General features: G+C 41.0%; 1 protein-coding gene across 2 annotated transcripts in view; it reads right to left on the bottom strand.

The window, feature by feature from the left end:
• The window catches only part of KIAA1217 (KIAA1217 ortholog), an 888,358-nt gene that overhangs the window by 369,738 nt on the left and 492,613 nt on the right, over window positions 1–26,007 (bottom strand). The gene's annotated exons all lie outside the window — the stretch shown is intronic.

Genomic DNA, 26,007 nt, shown 5'->3' with positions numbered 1-26,007 from the left:
GAGCCAAAAATCTGGCAGAAAGGAAAACTAGGAAAAGGGACAATCATGTGCTCCTGGTTTTGAATTGAATACTGCCAGTATTGCAGCCAGCTTTTCTGCTTCTCCTAGCCCTGCTCTGTTGACCAGTGACCTCCCCATGGGCTGGAATCCTGCTGCTGGACAGCAATCAGTGCATTGGGAGTTTCTTGAGGCCAAAATGGGGCTTTGGCTTCACGGGAAATCCTCCATAACATATACTTGAGGACTGTATGCTTTGAAGGTGCTTAGTCTGTGTGGGTGATAGTCTGAAGGTGCTGCACAAATGATAGCTTATTTGCATTAGAAAAAAATTTTGGGCTTTCATAAACATCTCTTTATGAAAAGGATTTGCTGGGTATACTTTCAAAAAAAATACTATCTAAAATGAACATCTGTTACAACAGCTGTTCTTAAAAGCAGATTAAGGTACAACTGCCACATAAAAAGTGAAAAAGGGGAAATATCTTCCCATTTTACTCTGATGAAATTTAAAACCCCTCCCATTTATTACCCAGTGATTCCACTGGGATTCAGCCCATTTCAAGTCCCACAAATGAAAAAACACTTCTGTTTTAAACCATACCTACACATTCCACCCACCCGGGAAAGCTTGAGCTTTAAAAACAGCACACATCCCTAAGTCTCCACTCACTGGCTCTGTTGAAAGCTAAAGTGTTTATCATTAAAAGTAAACACAAGAATAACCAAGAGGCAGCTGTCCTACTATAGATGGTGCTGTTTAAAGTGTGAGTGTCACTCACTCAGAAAGGGGTGATTGTCCTTTGGGAGGGCTCAGGGGAGATATGTTTTTGTAAAGATGGTGAAGAATGCAGACACTGTGTTCTATAAGAAATGTATTTGAGGGAATTGGTGATATTTAGTTTGCAGAAGAGAAGACTTGAAGAGACCTGGCGGTTGTCTTAATATATATGAAAGGCTGTCATGTAGAATATAGAGTAGAGTCCTTCTGTGTTGCTGTGAGGTGCAGAACCATTCCACGAGGTAGACTAATTTTGATTCATTTTTAGGAAAGATATTCAGTCTAACCAGATTTAGTGGGAATAAATGGTTGTTTCCTAAAATAGAGAGGGAGTTCCCCACTGCTAAGAATAACCAAGAAGAGGCTAGTTGAGGATTGCTCAGGAATTGTGTGGAAGGATTTCTCATACTGGAATGCATGAGGACAACCAAAGGACCCACTTTTACATTCTATCATTCATGCTTAGTTTTAAAGCCTTTTGCATAATTGTCAAAATGCAGCAAATAATGATTTGGGGGAACTATTTTTAGGACACAGAGTAATTTAGCCCCACTGTCTTTTTTTCATTATTTTCTTTTCTGAAGATGAATGAGAAGCAGATGAGTAACAGAAAGAGGTGAAAGACAATCAGAAGAAAAGAGGTAGAAGGAGAACCTGTAGCTTTCCATTATTTCCTCTTTTTTGGAAATTTGGCTATACCTGAATAGTTCTATGAAATGTGTCTTCATCCATTTTGTGTTGCTATAAAAGAGTACCTGAAACTGGGTAATTTATAGAGAAAAGAGGTTTATTTAGCTCATCATTCTGCGGGCTGGGAAGTTCAAAGGTATCACCTTGACTTCTGGTGAGGGCTTTTGTGCTGCATCATACATGGTAGAGAAGGTCAAAGGTGAAGCAGACATGTGTGAAAAGAGAAAACCTGGGGGGTGTCCCAGCTTTATAGCAACCTGCTCTTGTGGGCACTAATTCAGTCCCTTCAGAACAAGAATTCATTCACTACAACAAGAATGGCACTAAGCCTTTCACGAGGGATCCGCATCTATGACCTAAACACCTCTCACTATATCCCATCTCCTAACACCACTACATTGGGGATCACATTTTAACATGCATTTTGGTGGGGACAAACAAATCACGTTGAAACCATAGCCCCTTGCGTAACTAGAGTGTATTGTTATCAAAGACCAACTCATTCTTGCAAATAATCTCCTAAAATCCCTCTCCAAACATGTTTACCAGAAGCACTACAATTTTAGTATAAAATGTTATAGTTCTGCTTTCACTTATTCTCTTCATGGGAGTTCTCTCACATCCTCAAGTATGTCTGAACTCACCCATAACTGATTGATATACTACATTAAGCAAAATACAAATTGTGTTTATAGATTAGCTTTAAAGAACATACGCCCCTACCCTTAGCTTACCCCCAACCAAAGGACCAACATAAATACAATCCATGCAAAGAGACTCATTGACTCAAATCACTTCATAATGAAACAAAATGAAGACAAACAAACAAAGCCATCATAATCTCCTTGGAGAACACAGTGTGTCTGTGTGTGTGTGTGTGTGTGTGTGTGTGTGTGATGGAGTCTTGCTCTGTTGTCCAGGCTGGAGTGCAGTGGTGTGATCTTGGCTCACTGCAGCCCTCCCCCCACCTCCCTGGGTTCAAGCGATACTCCTGCCTTAGCCTCCCAAGTAGCTGGGACTACAGGTGCACACCACCATGCCCAGCTAATTTTCGTATTTTTGGTAGAGACGGAGTTTCACCATGTTGGCCAGGTTGGTGTCCAACTCCCGGCCTCAAGTGATCCACCTGCCTCAGCCTCCCAAAGTGCTGGGATTACAGGCATAAGCCACTGCTTCTGGCCAACACAGTCATTTTTGAAGATGGATTAAAAATTATGGAACTATGAGTTCAGTGCATCACTAAGCATCAAGTAAGAAAAAAGACACAAAGGGACCCTTTTGGTAGATAAGCGCATTTGTGGTCCTTTAACTGGATCCCACTCGTGCTAATCTAAATTCCACAATTCTCTCAAAGCCCCACTTAAAATTCCCCCTTTCCATGGGAAATATGAAAAAGAATAGGCGTGTTCCACCTGAATGCTCTGTAGGTACTCCAAAACCTGTGTACCCAGAACTGACCTTTTGTCCTTATAACCTGGTCCTCAGTGTTATATGGTTCCACCAAATGTTATTAAAACAAAAATCAGAGACATCTTTGGCACTTCCCTTTCTCTCACCCAAAAAGGAATTAATGACTAAATTCCATCTAATCTGTCTCCTAAGAACCATTTGAATCCATCCTACTACCACCAACCTGGACAAAACTATCATCTCCTTTCTCCTGGAATATTACATTATGTCCCTTAATTATTTTTCCAGGTACATTCTTGTTACCTTCTAGAACTGAAATAAACTGAATGACAAAATAGATCAGGCTGTTCTCCATCAGTTGTTTCCTACTACATTTGGTAAGTTCCAAACTCCTTATCATGGCCTCGAAGCCCCCCATAATCCAGCCATGCATTACCTTGCTAGCTCTTCTTCCTATCACTTTTCTCCTTTGACCTGGAGACTCAAGTTAGGTTGATCTTGTCCGCTGTTCCTCCAAAGAAGAGGGCACGCTCTTTCCCACCTCAGAGCCTTTCTACAGGTGATTCCTTTGGCCTTTCATCCTTCCTTCTCTCACTTCATCTAGCCAGGTCCTACTTCTCTTTAGGTCTTAACTCCACATCCTCTGGGAAATATTCCCTGATACCTGCACTTGCCAGATTAGGTTCCCCTCTCAGAGATTTCCACAGCTCTTTACATCTCTCCTTTGTAACCCACATCATACCTTAAGTCCTTGTTCATTGTCTGTCTTCCAAACTAAATAAGAAATTTCAAGATAACAGGGACCATGTCTGCCAGACTCACTACTGTATCCCAGGTAACTAGCACCTAACGTGTGCTCAAATAGTTGTTGCATGGATAAATGAATGAGTAATATGTGCTGTCTACATCAATGATTCATAAACTTCACTATGCAGAGGAATCATTTGGGAAGCCAATTTAGCTGATCCATAATCAGTATCAGGACCCTACCTTTTCAACAACAATAGGGGATGAATTTTGACTCAGACTGTTCTTGACTCACACTTTGGAAAGCAATACTCCAGGATTACAGACATGAGCAAGAGAGAAAAGCATGACTGAGGTTAAAGAGACAAAAGGAAGCAAAATGTGAGAAGTTAAATAACAATAGAAGACTCACATAACTTAAAACAACACAACCACAGGACTAAATGACAGATTGTCAAATTAATTCCTCAGACAATGATACATATCTTCAAAACATTTGGAAGGAAAAGCCACTTGATATAGCTGGAGGTCTGGGGAGACACTGAAATAGGAAAATAAATTTGAACTTGAGTTGAAGGATGGGTAAGGTTGGAAAGGAGAAGAGGAAAGGAAATGGTATTACAGAGAGATGAGTATGAGCATATGAATTCAGAGGAGGAAAATCGTAGAGCAAGACAGGCAGCATTTTGCCAACATGGTGAAACCACATCTCTATTAAAAATACAAAAACTAGCCAGGTATAGTGGCACGCACCTTTAATCCCAACTACTTAGGAGGCTGAGGCAGGAGAATTGCTTGAACTCAGGAGGTGGAGGTTGCAGTGAGCCGAGATTGTGCCACTGCACTCTAGCCTGGGTGACAGAGCGAGACCCTGTCTCAAAAAAAAAAAAAAAAAAAAAAAAGAAGGTTCAGAAGTTGAGGAGTTGAGGATATAGCTGGAAAGATAGGGAAGGACCTGACTGTAGAGGTCCTCAAAGTTAATGAAGGTGAGCAGAATAAGCCACCTTAAAAGAGGCCACTTTGGCATAAGGATTTTTCTGAGTCAAAGGCAATTGAGAAACAGCAGATACAGAAGGAACTCTCTGCCACCCCTATTTTTGCCTAAAAGCAGGGGATAAACTTCATACCAGGAAAAGGAGATAACTCTTATCACTGAAGATTGTAATAACTTGAGTCTGCATAATAAAACAAATTAAATAATACACATCTTCCACTAGTTTCCTCCATATACTTACTTTCCTACAATTTGTTGCACATAGAAGCTGTATTAGTCTGTTCTTGCACTACTATAAAGAAATTCCTGGACCAGGCATGGTGGCTCATGCCTGTAATCCCAGCAGTTTGGGAAGCTGACACAGGTGGATCACTTGAGGTCAGGAGTTCAAGACCAGCCTGGCCAACATGGTGAAATCCCATCTATTAAAAATACAAAAAAATTAGCCAGATGTGGTGGCATGTGCCTATAGTCTCAGCTACTTGGGTGGCTGAGGGACGAGAATCACTTAAACCCGGGAGGCGGAGGTTGCAGTGAGCTGGGATGGCGCCACTGCACCCCAGCCTGGGTGACAGAGTGAGACTCCATCTCAGAAAAAAAAATAAAAGTAAGAAAGAAATTCCTAAGACTGGGCAATTTAAAGGGAAAAGAGGTTTAATTGGCTTCTGGTTTTGCAGGCTATACAGGAAGCATGGCTGGGGAGGCCTCAGGAAACTTACAATCATAGCAAAAGGTGGAAGGGAAGCAGGCACATCTTCACATAGCCAGAGAAGGAGGTAGTGAGGGGGGAGGTACCACACACTTTTAAATAACCAGATCTCATGAGAAGTCTGTCATGAGACAGCACTGGGGGAGATGGTGCTAAATCATTAGAAACCACCCCCATGATCCAATCACCTCCCACCAGGCCCTACCTCCAATATTAGGGATTAAAACTGAAGACAAGATTTGGGTGGGGACACAGATCCAAATCATATCAGAAGCCTAAAAGCCTTTTACTTTGTCTTGTCACCTATCCACAATTTATTGCTCTTTGTTAAAATGGTATATAAGCATCAATGCCTAAGTACTTTTTGAAGGTTTTTACTTCTTTTCTGTGAGGCCCTCTGTGTACATCGGAGATAAACACTTTCTCGTATTAATTTTCTTTTGTCAGTTTAATTCACAGACCCCAGCCACTGAATCTAAGAGGGTAAAGAAAAAGTTATTTTTTTCCTCCGCTACATTAAGCAAATGAATAATAGGAAGTAATGCTCAAAAGTGACATCTGACTTATGATTTAAATAAATAACTAAAATTTGGGATACTTAAAAGAAACTACTCTGTTTTTCCTAATATGTCCCATTTCCCTGAAACATTAAAAAAAATTCTCCATAACATAGTCTTCCTGTATGTTGTAAAAATATAGAACAAAAAAAACTCAGGCTAAAGAAAAAGGTGAAATGTACTTCATATCACAGAGCCACTTAGTTCTAAGACCATGGGTGCTGAGAAACTTCAAAGGAAATGGAACAACTGAAATCTAATTCTAACTTTGAACTCAGTTAACATAAGAAGAGTCCCTTTTCCTCCCTTTACTTATTTTATGTCTGCTTTGATGGGCAGTGAAAAGGAATCTACTGGCTGAAATTAAAATGGTACAATCTAATATATGGTGGCTGGCTGTTATCAAAGGTGGTGGAGAACAGATGCAGGAAGTTACAAAGGAAAAGTCCAGAATTTCACCCTGAGTAAATCTCATTATAGCACCTCAGAAGACCTGGCTTTTTGTCCTGGTTTCACCATGTTTAAGCCAGATGGATGTATCCCAGCTCAACTGCAGATTCTTCATCCGTGAAATGGGGATAGGATCCCTTGCCATCTTTTACAATGTTGTGAGAATTCAATGTGAAAGTATTTATAAACTGTAAGTCACTTTATACAAATAAAGTATTATTAAATTCCATCAACAGATAAAACAATAAACAGCTCTAAAAGAGATTTTTCTTCTTTTTCTTTTTCCCAAATCCCTATGCAAGTGACATTAATGTAAACATTCACTGTGGTACATAATGTCAGGGATAATGGTAAAACAATGCTAAATGACATACTCTTATATGCACACTTATCTTTTTGTCTGGCCTTAATTTGCTCTCCTCAGAATAAACATCTTCAACTCTAGCTGTACATTGGTGTTACTCTCTAAAAGCTAAATACTACAGAAATTTATATTTGATATTTAGGAAAAGCGCCAGACCTGGTGCTATCTGTACACACATTAGATAAAGGATCCAGCAAACAGATGCTCCTTCTTGCAATCAGCCAAGAACTTCTAATATTCTGACAACTTGTTAATCAACCAACATATGGTATCACTTTAGTAAACACAACACTCAGATTTTGCTTTTTACAGGGCATTTTCTGAGAGATGTAATGGTCCTGACTCATCAGCACTATTCACTGGAAATCAAGTGAAGCCAGCCTCCCCTACCACCTTCAATTTGTCTAATTGCTTAGGGAAAAATAAATATAGGCATTGAATGGAATTTTGTGTACTTTTTTTCTGAGTTGAGATTTTTAAACTGTCATCTTTGTAGACATTTGTAAAAGTAGTAGAATATCTTTATTATACAGATCTACATATATCACAGGTCAAAAAATGTCTGTAGTTCTACCATTTGATCCAGCAATCCCATTACTGGGTATCCAGAGGAAAAGAAGTCATTATATGAAAAAGATACTTGCGTGTGCATGTTTATAGCAACACAATTCACAATTGCAAAAATATGGAACCAGCCTAAATGCCCACTGATCAACGAGTGGATAAAGAAATTGTGATAGATATATATATTATATATATATGATAAAGATATATATGACACAAAGATATATGTGATATATATGACAAAGAAATTGTGTATATATATATATATATATGATGGTGAGAGATGACAACGTGCTAGCAGCCCTCGATTGCTCTCAGTGCCTCCTCAGCCTTGGTGTCCACTCTGGCCATGCTTGAGGAGACCTTTAGCCCACTGCTGCACTGTGGGAGCCCCTCTCTGGGCTGGCCAAGGCCTAAGCCGGCTCCCTGTGCTTGTGGGGAGGTATGGAGGGAGAGGCGCGGGCGGGAATTGGGGCTGCACATGGTGGGTGCAGGCTCAGCAGGCCCCACACTCGGAGCAGCCGGCTGGTGCCACTGGCCCCGGGCAGTGAGGGACTTAGCACCCGGGCCAGCAGCTGTGGAGGGTGCATCAGGTCACCCAGCACTGCCAGCCGGCCTGCGCTGCGCTCAAATTCTCGCCGGGCCTCAGCCACCTCCCCATGGGGTAGGGCTTGGGACCTGCAGCTCGCCATGCCTGAGCCTCCCCTGCCCCATGGGCTCTTGCGTGGCTTGAGCCTCCCTGACAGGTGCCACCCCCTGCTCCACAGTGCCCGGTCCCATCAACCGCCCAAGGGCCAAGGAGCGTGGGTGTGTGGCGCAGGACTGGCAGGCAGCTCTGCCCACAGCTCTGGTGCAGGACCCAGTAGGCAAAGCCAGCTGGGCTCCTGAGCCAGGTGGGGACTTGGAGAACTTTTATGTCTAGCTGGAGGATTGTAAATGCACCAATCAGCACTCTGTGTCTAGCTCAGGGTTTGTGGATGCACCAATCAGCACTCTATGTCTAGCCAAGGGTTTGTAAATGCACCAATCAGTGCTCTGTGTCTAGCTAATCTAGTGGGGACTTGGAGAACTTTTATGTCTAGCTAGAGGATTGTAAATGCCCCAATCAGCACTCTGTGTCTAGCTCAGGGATTGTAAAATCACCAATCAACACCCTGTCAAAACAGACCAATCAGCTCTCTGTAAAATGGACCAATCAGCAGGATGTGGGTGGGGCCAGATAAGGGAATAAAAGCAGGCTGCCCGAGCCAGCAGTGGCAACCCTCTTGGGTCCCCTTCCACACTGTGGAAGCTTTATTCTTTCACTCTTTGCAATAAATATTGCTGCTGCTTACTCTTTGGGTCTGCACTGTGGCTTTACTGCTGAGGTCAGCGAGACCACGAACCCACAAGGAGGCATGAACAACTCCGGACGGGAGGAACGAACAACTCCAGATGCGCCACCTTAAGAACTGTAACACTCACCGCGAAGGTCTGCAGCTTCACTCCTGAAGCTAGCAAGACCATGAACCCACTAGAAGGAAGAAACTCCAAACACGTCTGAACATCAGAAGGAACAAACTCTGGACACACCATCTTTAAGGACTGTCACACTCACTGCAAGGGTCCGTGGCTTCATTCTTGAAGTCAGTGAGACCAAGAACCCACCAATTCCGTACACAATGGAATACTACTCAAAAAAAGAATGAATTAATGGCATTTGCAGCAACCTGGATAAGATTGGAGACTATAATTCTAATTGAAGTAACTCAGGAATGAAAAACCATACACACACACACACACACACACACACACCATGGAATACCAGTCAGCCATAAAAAGGAGTGAAATAATGGCATTCACAGCTACCTGGATGGAACTGGAGATCATTATTCTAAGTGAAGTAACTCAGGAATGGAAAACCAAACATTGTATGTTCTCACTGATAAGTGGGAGCTAAGCTATAAGGATGCTAAACTATAAGGACCTAAGCTATAGGGATGCAAAGGCATATGAATGATTCAGTGGACTTTGGAGACTGGGGAAATGGATGGAAGGGGCGTGAAGGATAAAAGACTACACATTGGGCTGGGTGTGGTGGCTCATGCCTGTAATCCCAGCACTTTGGGAGGCCAAGGTGGGCAAATCACCTGAGGTCAGGAGTTTGAGACCATGCTGGCCAACATAGTGAGACCTTGTCTCTACTGAAAATAAAAAAAAAAAAAAAATTAGCCAGGCATGGTGGTGCACCTGTAATCCATCTGCTTGGAAGGCTGAGGCAAGAGAATCAGTTGAACCCAGGAGGCAGAGGTTGCAGTGAGGTGAGCTCATGCCACTGCACTCCAGCCTGGGTGACAGAATGAGACTCCATCTCCAAAAACAACAACAACAACAACAACAAAAACACTACACATTGGGTATACTATACACTGTTCCAGTGATGGGTGCACCAAAATATCACAAATCACCACTAAACAACTTATTCATGTAACAAAACACCACCTGCTCCCCCACAATCTATTGAAATGAATAAATCAGTAAAAATTTTAAAAAGTCTGTAGTTCCTCGATTAGTTTCCTGAGGACTGCCATAACAAAATACCATAAACTGAGTTGCTTAAAACAAGAGACATTTATTTTCTCATAGTTCTGGAGGCTAGAAGTCTGAAAGTAAGTTGTTGAGAGGGTTATGCTCCCTCTGAAGCCTCTGGGTGGGAATCCTTCCTTGCCACTTTCAGTTTTTGGTAGCCCAAAGCCTTTCTTGGTTAATCCTCTTCTGTGACAGGAAATGGGGTTTCAAGGTATAGCTTTAGACTTGTGTGTGTGTGTGTGTGTGTCCACATGCATGCACATATGTGCACATAGTTTGGATGGGAAAAATACTCTCCTCTCCCCTAGGGTCTGGTGTGGTTGGTGTGGATGCTGAGATGTGCAGAGATACCTGGGACACACCTTTTGGTGAAGGACAAGCTGCCCAGGTGGCAAGGCAGCAAGCCAAGAGCTAGACAGACATAGAAGGGCCTGCATTTGTGGTCTCTGAGTGATACTGGGCAGGGGTAATAATGATAACTCATACTCCATGTCCTATTGCCATTCCATAAAACTTCCAGAAAAGCTTGTCTCCATGCACAATGAAGCCCTTGTCTTACCCCTGCTGAGACTTGAGCCCCTTCTCCAGAAGTCAGGAGACAGTAGACTTGACAGTGTCATCACAGAGATCGACTGGAATTAGAATGGTGCATTTCCATGATGGAAGAGAACATGGCAGGTGTCACAAGGCACATGTTCCTGAGGGTACAAGACAGCCCCATGGGAAATTCAGAAATGCCTGAGGGGCACATGGAAATTGATAAACTTATGGCAAAGAGATGTAGCTTGGACTTTGCAATTTGGACATTTAAAAGGCAACGTGACTTTTTTTGAAGTCACAGTCTTTGGAGGAAAAAGATTTGGGTTACTCAAACTAATACTAGCAGTCTTATTAAAAAGGTAGTTGATAACTGTTAAGCATTTCCTATGGACCAGGCAGGATTTTAAGCTTTTGAAGTTCTAGAATTATCTAGGAACGATTCCAGTTTTAGAATCAGTTTCTACTTTAAGTGTCTAGGAAATATTTTATTGTATAAAGTTGAACCATCTTTTAGGTAGAGGATTGAACCAGATGATCTCTTTAGAAGTGGAAGTCTTAGATTCTGTAACTATTATGATATCATCTAAGAAGTCTTGGTAACTTTAGAGCAGATGTCCCCAACTTTTTTGGCACCAGAGACCAGTTTTGTGGGAGACAATTTTTACACGGACGAGGGTCAGGGGGTGGTTTTGAGGATGATTCAAGTGCATTATGTTGATTGTGCACTTTATTTCTATTATTATTACATCGTAATATATAATGAAAAATTATACAACTCACCATCATGTAGAATCAGTGGGAACCCTGAGCTTGTTTTACTGAAACTAGATGGTCCCATTTGGGGGTGATAGGGGACGGTGACGGATTATCGGGCATTAGATTCTCATAAGGAGCATGCAACCTATGTCCCTCACATGCTCAGTTCACAATAGGGTTAGCACTCCTATGAGAATCTAATACCACCAGTGATCTGACAGGAGGTGGAGCTCAGGAGGTAATGAGGGTGATAGGGAGCGGCTGCAAATACAGATGAAACTTTGCTTGCTGGCCTGCCACTCACCCCTGCTGTGCAGCCTGGTTCCTAACAGGCCACAAACCAGTACCAGTCCATGGCCTGGGGGTTGGGGACCCCTGCTTTAGAGTGTTATGCTTATGGGAATTGTCTTGTTAATAACTTCATTGAAACTTATAATTCTGGGTACAAAACAAAGGAACAGTCCACGGTTCACTTAAGAATGAGCCAGACAGTCAAGAGCAGGTCTGAAGTATCAGATCAAAGAGAGAAAACAGAAGTGAAAAGCAGATTCCAAACACCTGTAAAAACAAAATACATGGAGTGCCTGAGTTTGAACTTGTGCACAGGGAGGGAATTGTGAACAATGCTGATGTCTCTGGTCAACTGTGTCCTTCAGATCTTCAACAGGTTATTTCAACGTTGGTAATAGTGATGACCAACACCTATATAGTCTTACTATGCGCTAAGCATGTTTAACCACTGGACAGATGTTAACTCATTTAATCTCACAATGGCTCAGTAAAATAGGTACTATTATTGTCTCAGTTCTGCAGATTGGAAAATGGAGTCACAGAGAGGCTAAGCAAATTTTCTAAGGTAACTCAGCTAGGATGCACTGTGGTCAAGACCCGAACCCAGAGAATTTGGCTCTGGTTTTTGTGCTCTTAGGGACTACACAAACTGCTTCTCAGAATTGTTACTGAGATGCTTTCTCCCTTCGGAATCCCAGAGCAGTCTATCTTGTCTCTATGAATTTGGACATGAAAGAATATCCTCTTGGCATAGTGGTCATAGGAAAATGGTTCCTCCAGGAGTGACAAATTATTTGACAGCGTTTCCTGTAAATCTCTTCTCCTTTTCCACCATGATGGGGCAAGACAGAAAAAGCCCATAGTCCCCATTTAAATGGTTGCTGTCTCAATAGAAACCAAGAATTTCAAATTTATTATCTTCTTTTCTGTGCTACCCTGTGTGAATTACACTCTCAGTATAATAGCCAAGGTTCGGGGCTTAATTTTTGGTTTCATCACATATGAATTGTATGATCTCTGTCAAGCTATTTGCCATGTCTAAGCCTCAGTTTCTTCTTTGTTTAAATGGGGATAGTAATGGCCCCAACCTCAGAGGATGTTGTGAGGATGAAATTAAGACAATGTGTGTAAATTCCTCCCTACAGTTCCTAGGTTGCAGGAAGGTTTCAGTAACTTCTAGCTTTTTGCTATGATTTTTGATTATGGTGTCCATCATCATTTTATTTATTTATTTATTTATTTATTTATTTATTTATTTGAGATGGAGTTTTGCTCTTGTTATCCAGGCTGGAGTGCAATGGCGCAATCTTAGCTCACTGCAACCTCCGCCTTCCGGGTTCAAGTGATTCTCCTGCCTCATCCTCCTGGCATGCACCACCACGCCCGTCTAATTTTGTGTTTTTAATAGAGGCAGAGTTTCTCCATGTCAGTCAGGCTGGTCTCGAACTCCCAACCTCAGGTGATCCATCTGCCTCAGCCTCCCAAAGTGCTGGGATTACAGGCATGAGCCACCGTGCCCAGCCGATCATCATTATTATTGAAAGAAAAACAATATTAACGTTTAAAAACATTTATTGTAATTTGGAAATTAAACATTTTCAATTTTTAAAATTTTAGGTGTTTCCAATGCTTTTTATTAGGATCATTTATTTTTAAAAATTTCATGAAGACTTTATAAATATCTAGACTAATGGAGTCCCTTCTAGCCATGCTATATTCCCTATGTATGAGAGTTTTTCAATAAAAATGTTCCTGTTGCTTTTGTTATCAGAGCCATGTATTTTGGTGTTATAAATTCGTTGTAAGCTGATGATGAAGATGATGATGATCATGATGACAATGTCATCACAAACCCATTCGCTCTGAGCACTCACATTCCAGGAGTACCTAATTTGGCTGAAGATAATTCTGATTATGTCTTTGAGTGAATTAAGTGCTTGATGCCTTCTTTGCTCTTGGCAGATTGATCCTACCAATCTAAGCTTTTAGGTGTCCCCTATGGGTTAGTAAGGCTTAGTTTTGCTGATGCCATTTAGAGAAAATAGAGTGTTTAGAAAACAACATTGGAATTTGCTTTTCTATTTGGCATTATTGGGCAGAACACATCCCTGAACAGAAAAGGCCCAACTGGGCATGCGTTCAAGGGTATGTCACAGCCAGAGCACCCATAGGATGTGGGCCCCTTCACTCATAAGACAGTTCCAGGGAGGATATCTCACAGCTACACATAGTACTATTTTGTAGGTTTCTAACTTTCAATCCATGCAGACTTTTCTTCAAGTTTATAGGGCACTTATTTGGATTTGGAAACTTCTAGTCAACTCAGAATAGAAATGAATGGCAGCAACTTAAATCTTTTGCTCTATAAACAGTAGAGGTAGTGGAGATTATTTATATAGAATCAGAAGCAGTGAGGGTCTTTTGACCATCATGTCCATTCACTACTGCCTTTGTCCTCTCTATATCACTGACTTTGGACTTATTTACTGTGCACCCATCCTTTGCCTTCGTATGGGGGATGTTGTCAAAGAGCCTCCCCTCAGAATGTCTCCAGACAGTGCATTCCTGTAAAACCCACTGACTCAATATTTCACAGCCAGGAAAATAATGAAGTTCCCAAACGAGGCAAATTTCACACAATGAGCTTGGGAACAGATTGGAGAGTGTCTCTGTTTTCTTTAAAAAACCAAACAACAGAAATATTTGAAAAAGACTCATTCATCAAACACAAAGGCCAGCTTCCCCTGGGAGTCCCACCTTCCTCTCCACCTTTCAGGAGCGAGTCTATTTATTTCCTTGTTCTGAAGTCCCAACTTACTACCCGGCAAAAAGCAACCAGTGCTGCGAAATATTGAATGTAGAATAAAGTCTTTTCAACACTGCTGTATTTAGGACAGAAACAAACTAGCATTGGAAAATGTTACTCTTAATTTAATTTGGGTTTTTGTATAAAGCATGGATGTATGTAGATAATCACAACGAGTAGTCTCTTTACTAGCATAAAATCTACATTTTCCATGGCTAGCAGAGAGCTGCACTTACATAACACAATCAACCATTGCTATCAGATATAGCCTGTTTATGAAAAATATCCCTTAAAGCTTTTTGAATACTAATAAATTATCTTCCAAAATAGTAATTTAGGGAGCTTAGGTGTTTTTTCTTTTTGTTGTTGTTTACTGTTTTATGAGTGTGGAATACTTTATGTCCTATAAATTGCTTAGGGTCAGAGGCACTTTATATGGGTTGCCATGGAAACCAGATGATGACCCAGACTGGGAGAGGAGCTCATCTTTGTCTAAGAGAAGCACCCTTTTCCTTGGAAGGGCCCTGGCAACCTAGGATGCCTGAGGGCTGTGCAGACCCTGGCACAGCAAACATGGGAAAAGTTAAATACTCTGCAGAATTTGATGGACTTGCTGATTGAATACAACCATCTTTTCCAGATCTACACTTCATTCATTAATTCATCATGAATTTTTAATTTATTCGATAACTATTAGGTATTCAATTATGGCAGGGAACAAAACGAATTCGCTATCCTCACAGGGATAGCCTTCTGGTGGTGAAGACAATGGTAAACAATGAGTGGTCAATGCAGTGAAGAAAGATAAAGCAGAATATATGCTAGAGACTGATGACGGTCTTATTCAGAGGGTGGGCGGGAGGGTGACTGGGGATAAGAAAGCCATTGGGACTAGAATGGAGAGAATGAGAATTGAGTGATGGTGCATGGGTCAGGAAGAACAGGCATGGGCCAAAACATTGAGGCCTCATAAACTTTTATGCCAAGTGTGATGAGAAGCAATGGTACATTTACTGACATCCTTAAAGTTCTGAGCTTTAATGCTCCAGGCAATTTAAAGATAGTAGATAAATAGTAAATGAAGATCAACATTGGGCACAGCACAAAAATTTGACATGTCGAAGACTTTTGAAAATGTTGTTGTATCTCGTGTTTCTGAAGGGTTAACTATGCTCATTATATCAACTGCGCTTCCTGCCTGGTTCTCCAGGTCCCGCTGGCTGGCAGCTAGGGTCTTGTGAATTATGCACTTGAATGACCCTGTGCTCTGCCAACACCTAGATCGTGTGCTTGGCAAGCACACCTAAGAGTGAACTTAAACACACCTTCAGAGCCACTGCTTGATGATCCAGATGAAAAATGGCCTCTTTAGATTATGGAGTTTCCTTTACTGAAGAAAAGAAAAATAATTTCTCCAGGAAGAGAGAGGTAAGGTGCTCTGTTATGTAGAACAGCCTTTGAGGCTGATGTGTGTGAACACTGATAATGTCAGACAGTGGCCGGAGAGAACCAAGGCTGGCTTCAGTGAACAGAGGAAACAGGGACAGCCTGTCTTCTGCTTCTGGGGAGTGTCAGGAAATCCTGTGATATATTGGCCAGTCTGCTCTTTCCTCCCACCTCACTTTATCATACAGAAAAGGACCCAATTTTTAAATAATCAGCCATTCAGCTGGTCACGTTTCTTTTAAGAAAAATGTAGGTGTCCCATGTAGGGAAAGAATGATCCACACTCCCACTGTTTCACAAAAGGTCTCCATAGCACAGAGGAAATGTCCTGCTGCATTTCAGCTTCTGCTTAAGAGTTTTCTTTGGAAAGATGCCATGCTGTAGTCAAACTCAGGACTGAATCCCATTTCATCCATTTTCTAGTTGTGCATGCTTAGACAAATTACTACTTTCATGGAGCCTCAGTTTTTCTTGTCTGAAAAAATATTCCCTCCTTATAAGTAAGCTTTAGGATTAAAAATTATATACCTATACCTCTATGATCTGACATCTAGTAGGCACTTAATTGATGGTCATAATTTTTATCATTGTGATGAATAATTCAAATCTTATAATTTTTAGGTCCTTGTGTCACATACCCCTAGCAATCCCCAGAATTCAAGTTCAGTAATATCTGGAGAGTGAAGAATCTGCCAGAATTAGAATCCTTATGTTCTATCCATTAACAGAGGTCATGGTTCATATACTGGAAACCTAACCCCCAGTGCAATAGTGTTGGGTGGTGGGGCCTCATGAGAGATGTTTTCATGAGGGCTCTGCTCTCATGAATGGGTAATGTTAACTCAGGATTGGGTTTGTTATAAAAGTGAGTTTGGCCCCCATCTTGAGGTTTCTTGCACTCACTTGCTCCTTCCACCACTGGATGACACAACATGAAGGACTTTGCCAGATGCCAACTCCTTGATCTTGGACTTCCCAGCCTCTAGAATCATGAGCCAATAAATTACTCTGTGGCATACCATTACAGCAGCATAAAACAGACTAAGACATGCCTATATTGTTCTAAATGATCACTAGAAAACATTGGGTTTGTGTGAAGGAGGGGAGCAGTGTCAGTGAGGAAAGAGTTTTTTTCATGACTATAAACGTAATAATGGAAGGATACTGAGTTCTTCACAGTTGTCCAAGTTGGGTAAAGGTGGAAAAACACTTAGCTCTCAGAAGTGAGAGGGCCCAGGTCTGTCCCTCTACAAGATAATCACCCCTTGACTGCTAGAAAGGGACAGGAGGCCGTTACATCTTGGGCTCTATTTTGCACATGTTGTAGAGAACTACAGGAAAGAGATAAAGACATCCTGGGTTCTCCAGCCTGGGCGAAAGAGCAAGACTCTGTCTCAAAAAAAAAAAAAAAAAAAAAAAAAAGACATCCTGGGTTTACGCTGTTACCAATAAATGATTTCACCAATGCTATGACACCTTTGAATCCTACAATATACTGAGAGGAGAAATATAGGGCATTGGTTTGCTTCATATTTTTGTAACATCTAAAGTACACACACACACACACACGCGCGCATGCACACACAAACACCAAACCTTTCTAACATTTCTAAGTAAGTGTTATTTTGTTATTCAGTGCTTTTTATCAGGAAGATGAAAGGAAAATTTGCAAAAGGAGAGACAACCTAAAACAAAGACTAGAGAAGTCCAAGCAGAAAGGAATCTTACCAGTTGACTGCCATTCAATATCTTTTTTAAAAAAGTAAGTGTGTTTCCTGTTTTTTAATCATTCGGGAAATGTATCTTCCTTTTAAAAAGAGATTATGTGAAACCCAAAGCTATATACTTAACTTTTAACTTATTTATTGTCATCCCTTTCCAAAGTAGCTTTCTTCTCCAGCTATCAGCACCTGAAATGTGTTTCTTCTGATCAAAATTCTTTTTTTAAAAAATGAATTAATTTTTTTGTTGTTGATACATAATAGCTGTACATAGTTTTGTAGCACATGTGATAATCTGATACATCCATATAATCAAATCAGGGTAATTGGGATGTCCATTACGTTAAATATTTATGTTTTCTATATGCTAGGAACATCTGAATTATGCCTTTCTAGCTTTTTTACACTTTTTAATTTTTTATTTGAGACTGAGTCAGGCTAGAAGTGAAGTGGCATGATCTCAGTTCACTGCAACTTCTGCTTCCCAGGCTCAAGTGATTCTTGTGCCTCAGCCTCCCAAGTAGCTGGAATTACAGGTATGCACCATTACGCTCAGTTAATTTTTGTATTTTTAGTAGTGATGGGGTTTCACTTTGTTGGCCAGGCTCATCTTGAACTCCTGACCTCAAGTGATCCACTCGCCTTGGCCTGCCAAAGTGCTAGGATTACAGGAGTGAGCCACCACGACTGGCCCCTAGTTTGAAATATACAATTGATAATGTTGACTGATCTATTGAACACTAGATCTTATTTTTTTTATCTAAGTGTATATTTGTACCCGTTAATCAAAAACAGAGGTTATTCTTAACGTGAATTTCAGTGCATTTTCTTTTAATCTAGTTTTCAACAGCCACAGGACATGCCTTCCTAGGTTGTGCACCCACTGAGAAACAATCTCACAGGTGATTTCTTTATTAAGGTGATTTATTTATCAAGGAAGGAGGAAATGAGGGTGGTGTTTTTCTTTTCAATCACTCAGTTTTATTAAAAAGTATCCTTGAAATTTTAAAAATGATTTGTCCAAAGGTCTAAAAAGTCCTTCGAAGCTGCAGAAAAATGACTTTCAAAAAATAAATTTTTAATCCTTTTCTTTCTTGACTCTTACAAAATTGGAGGTGGGGAGGAGGATGGAGCGTGGAAGAAGAAAGGCAACTGAGTCTACAGCACCAAGAGTGTGTCTTGAGTCTTGCTTTTTATAAACTGTCTTGTCACCTCGGCCTCTGATAAAAGCCAGCAAAGTTCACCCAAAGATAAATCAAATGCCTGAAGAACTCTCTTGCTAAACGTTCAGCAAACTGCCTTTTTTCTGCTCTAGTTAGGAGACTGGATAGTTTGAACTCAGTGATGAAAACATGAAATGGTTTCATTTGTCTAATTTTTCCAGTTATGGCCTTCAACCATGCCCTGTCAAATACCATTTTCCTGTTCCTTAATGATACCTGAGCAAGATCCTATAAACTTCTGGTCACTTGGAGTTACACAAAGTCTGGGCCAGTTGAAAACCCGAATTTGTATCCAACTTAAATCTAATCTCTTCCTTTTCTCTGGTGCAGGCTGGGCGATGGCTCAGGGTATACCCCATGGGTACAGAAAACGTTCTGCTTCTATGTCCTCCACCTCCACCTCCATTCAAAATCTTGCTCCTTGGTGGGTCTGGATCAGTGGAGAGGAATTGGGCGAATCCTCTCTGGGTGGTTTTTGTTTTCTGTTTTTTGCATCTTGCACTAACACTGACACATTCTTAGCATGTCTTGTGTGACAGCATCCACATGTGGATCTTGGGTGCCAGACCAGGGTGCGGACAGTTCCTGGAGGTGAGAGGTCAGGCTCCTATTCAACTTGTCCCATTCCCAGCAATACTCTTCCAACCTTACACATACAAGTGCATCCTTTGAGAAACTTGGGAGCTTTGTCAGCTGCTGGAGAACTCTCAAGATGGCACCAGCCTGTCTATGGTCTATGTGGGAATCACCGCCATCCTTGCCATGCCATGCAGTGTAAGTACAGTTGGCTTCCTGGCCACTTCTCTTTGCTTTACTCTGCCATTTTTCTCTTATTCGCTTTTCCCCAGGTTAACAAAGCTCAGGAACTGAACTGTTGGTTTGCTCCCTAAGCAGACATCCGCCCAGCCAAAGAGGTACCAGTCTTCCACTTTTGCCAGCACTCTTCTCTTCAATGCAAGCTTCCCTTGGCTTCAAGAAGGGGAAGGCACACTTCCTGTCCCCAGGGAAGAGTATCCCGTGTCACAATGAGCATGGCATCCATTGAGTGGTCCCAAATAGTCCACAAATATTATTCTCTCTTCTTTTCTTCCTGGGACACAACTGGTTCTGATAGCAGTGGCTTTCCCCCTAGAATCCCTGAGGGAGGTGTCTGCTCCCAGTTGTTGGGGGTTATCTTAATTATGTGGGATACAGAAGTCTCTTTGTTCTCAGATTTCACCCCTACTTGCCCATTCCAAGGGAACAGAAAATAGGTCCATTTAATATTCTTTTCCACTACTATCTAAGTGTCTCCTGAAACTTACATCCATCAAACTACAAGCTTTTTCAGACTGACCAATTCATTCATCCATTTAACAAATATTTATTGAGTGCCCACTCTATACCAAGAACTATTGCAGGCACTGGAGATGTGGCAGTAACCAGGATAGATGGGGTTACCTCTCTCAGACAGCTTACACTCTATTGGAGGTGAACTCTTGGAACAGGTACACCAGTAAGATGATTTTAGATAGGGCTACCAAGATAGTAAAATAGGGTATGGTAGACAATGCCTGTAGGGGAGAGGATATCATTTAAGATTGGTGGCTAGAAAAAGAACAAAGCTGGAGGCATCACGCTACCTGACTTCAAACTATACTACAAGGCTACAGTAACCAAAACAGCATGGTACTGGTACCACAACAGAGACACAGATCAATGGAACAGAACAGAGCCCTCAGAAATGATGCCGCATATCTACAACTATCTGATCTTTGACAAACCTGACAAAAACAAGCAATAGGGAAAGGATTCCCTATTTAATAAATGGTGCTGGGATAACTGGCTAGCCATATGTAGAAAGCTGAAACTGGATCACTTCCTTACATCTTATACGAAAATTAATTCAAGATGGATTAAAGACTTATATGTTAGACCTAAGACCATAAAAACCCTAGAAGAAAACCTAGGCAATACCATTCAGGACATAGGCATGGGCAAGGACTTCATGTCTAAAACACCAAAAGCAATGGCAACAAAAGCCAAAATTGACAAATGGGATCTAATTAAACTAAAGAGCTTCTGCACAGCAAAAGAAACTACCATCAGAGTGAACAGGCAACCTACAAAATGGGAGAAAATTTTTGCAACCTACTCATCTGACAAAGGGCTAATATCCAGAATCTACAATGAACTCAAACAAATTTACAAGAAAAAAACAAACAACCCCATCAAAAAGTGGGCAAAGGACATGAACAGACACTTCTCAAAAGAAGACATTTATGCAGCCAAAAAACACATGAAAAAATGCTCATCATCACTGGCCATCAGAGAAATGCAAATCAAAACCACAATGAGATACCATCTCACACCAGTTAGAATGGCCATCATTAAAAAGTCAGGAAACAACAGGTGCTGGAGAGGATGTGGAGAAATAGGAACACTTTTACACTGTTGGTGGGACTGTAAACTAGTTCAACCATTGTGGAAGTCAGTGTGGCGATTCCTCAGGGATCTAGAACTAGAAATACCATTTGACCCAGCCATCCCATTACTGGGTATATACCCAAAGGACTATAAATCATGCTGCTATAAAGACACATGCACACGTATGTTTATTGCGGCACTATTCACAATAGCAAAGACTTGGAATCAACCCAAATGTCCAACAATGATAGACTGGATTAAGAAAATATGGCACATATACACTATGGAATACTATGCAGCCATAAAAATGGATGAGTTCATGTCCTTTGTAGGGACATGGATGAAACTGGAAACCATCATTCTCAGCAAACTATCGCAAGGACAAAACAGCAAACACCGCATGTTCTCACTCACAGGTGGGAATTGAACAATGAGAACACTTGGACACAGGAAGGGGAACATCACACTCTGGGGACTGTTGTGGGGTTGGGGGAGGGGGGAGGGACAGCATTAGGAGATATACCTAATGCTAAATGACGAGTTAATGGGTGCAGGACACCAACATGGCACATGGATACATATGTAACAAGCCTGCACATTGTGCACATGTACCCTAAAACTTAAAGTACAATAAAAAAAAAAAGAATACCTAAGACTAGAAAAAAAAAAAGAAAGATTGGTGGCTAGAGAAGGCTAATCTGAAAATGTGATCCTTGAACTGAACCTAAGTGATTCCCAGGCAGGGCAAGTACAAAGGTCCTGGGGCGGTAGCCTGTTCATCTTGTTCAAGGAATTAAACGATAAGCATCTGGGTGGCTTTCCTATTCTCATCTTAGAAGTTCAATCTCCCAAGAGGTTGTCCCCTGTCCTTAGCCCACTCTAGGCTAGTACAGGAGATGAAAAGTTCACTGTTCATTCCATTGCTAGTCTACTCTATATATGGTAGGCCACTGCAGCTGTCTCTTCAGACTTAGAAATTTATTTTTTATTTAATTAAACTAATTAATTTTACAGACAGGGTCTCACTATGTTGCCCCTGCTGGACTCAAACTTCTGGGCAACATAGTGAGTGATCCTTCCAGCTCAGGCTCCCAAGTAGCTGGGACTACAGGTATGTGTCATTGTGCCTCACTTAGACTTAGAGATTTTAGACAGGAGGGAGACTTTTTCACCCATCTATTTGGGCCATGTGCCTGGGAGTGTCTTTATTAGAAGGCTATTGTAGTTCTGGCCAAATTGCCACCCATGCAAACATCAGCCATTAGGTAATGGGAAAATGAAGCTGGAAGGCTTTCCGAGCCTAATACCTTCCTAATGTGGTTTACAGATGAATTCACTTGCATATATAAAACATGTATACTACACTTTAAAGCATCATACAAATAACAGTATGTTATTGTGAGGTGTAGTTACTAAAGTATGAATAATGAATGGAAAAGAAATAAGCTTCAAGAAACTCTAGGGTGCCGTTTCTCCAGTTGGTTTATTACTTTAAAACAAGGGAAACTCATTGGAAAATTGCCCATTTTGTAAAACAAAATCACCTTCATAACTTTCATGCCTGAAATGGCATATTTCTTAATGGCAATTAAGAAATAGGAATGAAGAGATGGAATTTGAGAGTTGAGAGACATCCTTGAAGCCATTAATGACAATAGTCTCCTTTTACAGATGAGCTAACAGATGTGCAAAAAGGTTAAGCAGCATCCCAAAGACACAGAGCATTTGTAATTGTCAGAATAGAACTTGAATCCAAATCTCTTTACTAGCAGTCTGCTAGTCTTGCCACTGCATTGCAGTACCTCTAAAAAGTGTTACCTGATATACATCATATCAAAGGCCGGGGCCAACTGTGTTCTTAGCGCTGTTAGATGAGAGGTGTGGTAGGCAGCCTCCAAGAGGGTCCCCAGTGATGCCTGCTTCCTGACACTCCCCTTCTACATTGTTCCAGAGTTGGTCTGTATGACCAATAGAATATAACAGAAGTGATTGTTTCCATGTCATTTCCAAGATGGATTGTAAAAGACTGTGGCTGCCATATTGGTCTTTTTCTCTTGGATCATGTCCTCAGGGGAAAGCCAGCTGCTATGTCATGAAATTGCTCAGGCAGCCTTTGGAAAGGCCCACATAGCAAGGAAGTGAGACACTCAGCCAACAGCCAGCAAGAAACTAGTCTTGCCCACAATCACATAAGAGAGCTTGGAAACAGATCTTTTAGCCTCACACACCTATAGCCCTAGCCAAGAGCTTGACTGCAATCTCACAAGAGATCCTGAGCTTGAACCACCCAGCTAGGCTGCTCCCAGATTCCTAACATCCAGAAACTGTGAGATAATAAAAATTGATGGTTCATGTTGCTATTCTGGTGGGCGATTTTTTGTGCAGAACAGATAACTAATATAGGCATTGTGCTTTAATTCCTTGAAATCATCCTAGGTACCATGTGATGCGCTGCATTACTTAGTGACAATGCTACCTTCTCACTCCTTGCACAGGGGAGAGACAAGCACCTGCTTGCTCCAGGGCCTGCCTGAGCTCAGGCTCTGCCACAGGGATGAAGAAGTTGGAGAATGTTTCTGCCAAATGCCAACAACGCCTCCTCAAGGACAATTCATGGAGGCTGTTAGCCTGTGCTCAACTTCCCTTGGCAAAACTGCAACAAAGGCATGGCAGCAGTTTGATGTTCACAGAGAAGAGTGAATACAAAGCATGGCTTTAGGCAGACTTCCTTTAAACATGCACAGTCTCCTGCTGCTGTCTTACGCTTTTGAAGGACTGGAAATTTCCAGAGGCTGTTCTTTCCCTGCCCTGTTACAAGTTTGTTCTGGATTCTGTAGAAAGGATTTTTGAAAGTACCTTTGAACCCAAATTTGATATTTTCTTAACCAGTTCCAGGGCTGTGGACACTTCAAAATACTTGCATTTTTTTAGGGAGTGGGATTTATTTGTGCTGGTGTGCTTTGGGTCTAGAAAGCATCATTGAGCACCTCAGATATACCTCCTTTGTTTTTCTGCTAGACTGCATCTGTTTCCTTCTTCATTGTTAAGTTTGAGCTCATCAGATTCATAAAGCTTTTCTAAAGTGATTCTATCTAGCCCATATCATTTCTTATCCATCTACTTTGAACCATTATCCCTCATTCAGGAGAAGAGCTGAGCTTGGTTCTACATTCCTCTTGTCTCTATGGGTGTCCTTCCTGGCTCCCAACATTGAATCTCAAAGATAAGGGACTTTCAAAGCTTTAACAGTGGAGGCTTAATCAATGTTACCGAATAATGCCAGTGCCTAAGAGGCTGGGGTGGTAAGGAAGGGGTTGAATAATGGTAACAACGTCAACTCAACCTAGACTTGAACTTTCTTTATTGAGACTTTGAGTATTGTGTTCTCAACTTATATCTTTAAATCTTTATATCCTTATAACTTTATATCTTTATATCTTCTCAACTTTCCTGTGTGGAAAGTAAAACAAAACAAAACAAAACAAAATCCATGATCCACTGTCACATAGTTGAAGACACAGGGACAGAAAAGTCTTGTGTGTGTTAATAGTGTATTTCAGGAGGTAGAGCCCAGCGTTCACAAAGTCAGAGGTGAAGGTTGGACCAGATCATCTAAAAGGCATGACTAACGATGACATCACAGGGGATGCTGAAAGGTTCTCTTGCTGTTCTGTCTCTCCTTCCCACAATGCCTGAAACCCACCATTACCATGAATGCCTGTACAGTAGAATTACTGTCTTTTGAAATGCGGATGGTCTTAGAAGTGTTAACTTGCTCTCTGTTCTTAATATTTTATGGTGAAGGAGTTTACCAGAACATGTTTCCCCATGGCTCTGAGAGCATAATAGATAATTGGAATAGAAGGAGATAAGACCCAGCTAAATTTAAACCACGAGACTTCTCCTGAGTATAGCTGTTTCTTTAGGGAGGTAGGGTTGCTCACTCACTCCTTACAAGGACTTGATGTCTGAGGTGAGGTTTTTTGCTTTTTGAAAAGTTTACAGGTAGGAAACTAAAAGCCAAGCACTCCCAGAAAGTACAAATAGAATAGCTGACTTTTCAAATAAGAATTTATAGACTTGTAGGGGCCTAGTCATTAATGCTATTAAATTCAAACACTTTGGGGAATACCACTTTGGTATTTCAATTTTAGCCATAGCAAAGTCAGGAAGTGCAAAAGTTGAAGTTCTCAAGGCAAGAGTAATTCATCCCTGTTACACATTTTTGACAGAATCCTTACAAGTCCTAGAAATTTGTGTCTCTAATATACTCAATTTATTCAGCTGCTTTTGCAAAAGAGGACAGCACAGTTAGCTCCTTCTGGGCGATATGGTCACATTTTCAGCCTCATTATAGGACTCTTGGCATTTAGTTTGAAAGGCCGAGAGGAAAATCCATTTGTAGAACTTCTTTAGAGAGATAGGAGCCAAAACAGAAGAGGGGAACTATTGTTTTACTGTTCCCTATGGAAACACAGCGTTCAAGTTTGAAGTAACAAGGTTTTTTTACAATTGAAAATTGAAATTAAGAAAAAAATACCATTCATATAGCATCAAAAACTTGAAATACTTAAGGATAAATTTCACAAAAGATATGTACTATATGTACACTGAGAGTATAAAATATGGCTTAAAAAGTTAAAGAAGTCCTAAATAAATGGAGAGATATATGCCACATTCTTAGGTTGGAAAAACTAATATTGCTAAAATATCATTTTTGCCTAAATTGATGTATTCCTATAAACATTCCAGAAGGCTTTTTTTTTTGTAGAAATTGACAAGATATTATTAAATGCTTGTTAAATGATATTAAAATGCTCATTAATTGGAGAGAACCTAGAATAGCCACAACGATTTTGAAAAAGAAGAGCCAAGTTAGAGAACTAACACTATCTGACGTCATGCCTTATGCATTTATCATAATCCAGACAGCATGGAATTAACAGAGAAAAGATGGGCAAATAGATCATTGGGACAGACCAGAGAA

The sequence above is a fragment of the Symphalangus syndactylus genome, chromosome 4 (genome assembly GCF_028878055.3).
Source record: "Symphalangus syndactylus isolate Jambi chromosome 4, NHGRI_mSymSyn1-v2.1_pri, whole genome shotgun sequence".
Taxonomy (NCBI): domain Eukaryota; kingdom Metazoa; phylum Chordata; class Mammalia; order Primates; family Hylobatidae; genus Symphalangus; species Symphalangus syndactylus.
The sequence above is the reverse complement of the archived record's forward strand: the minus strand, read 5'-3'. Positions and strand labels throughout refer to the sequence as shown.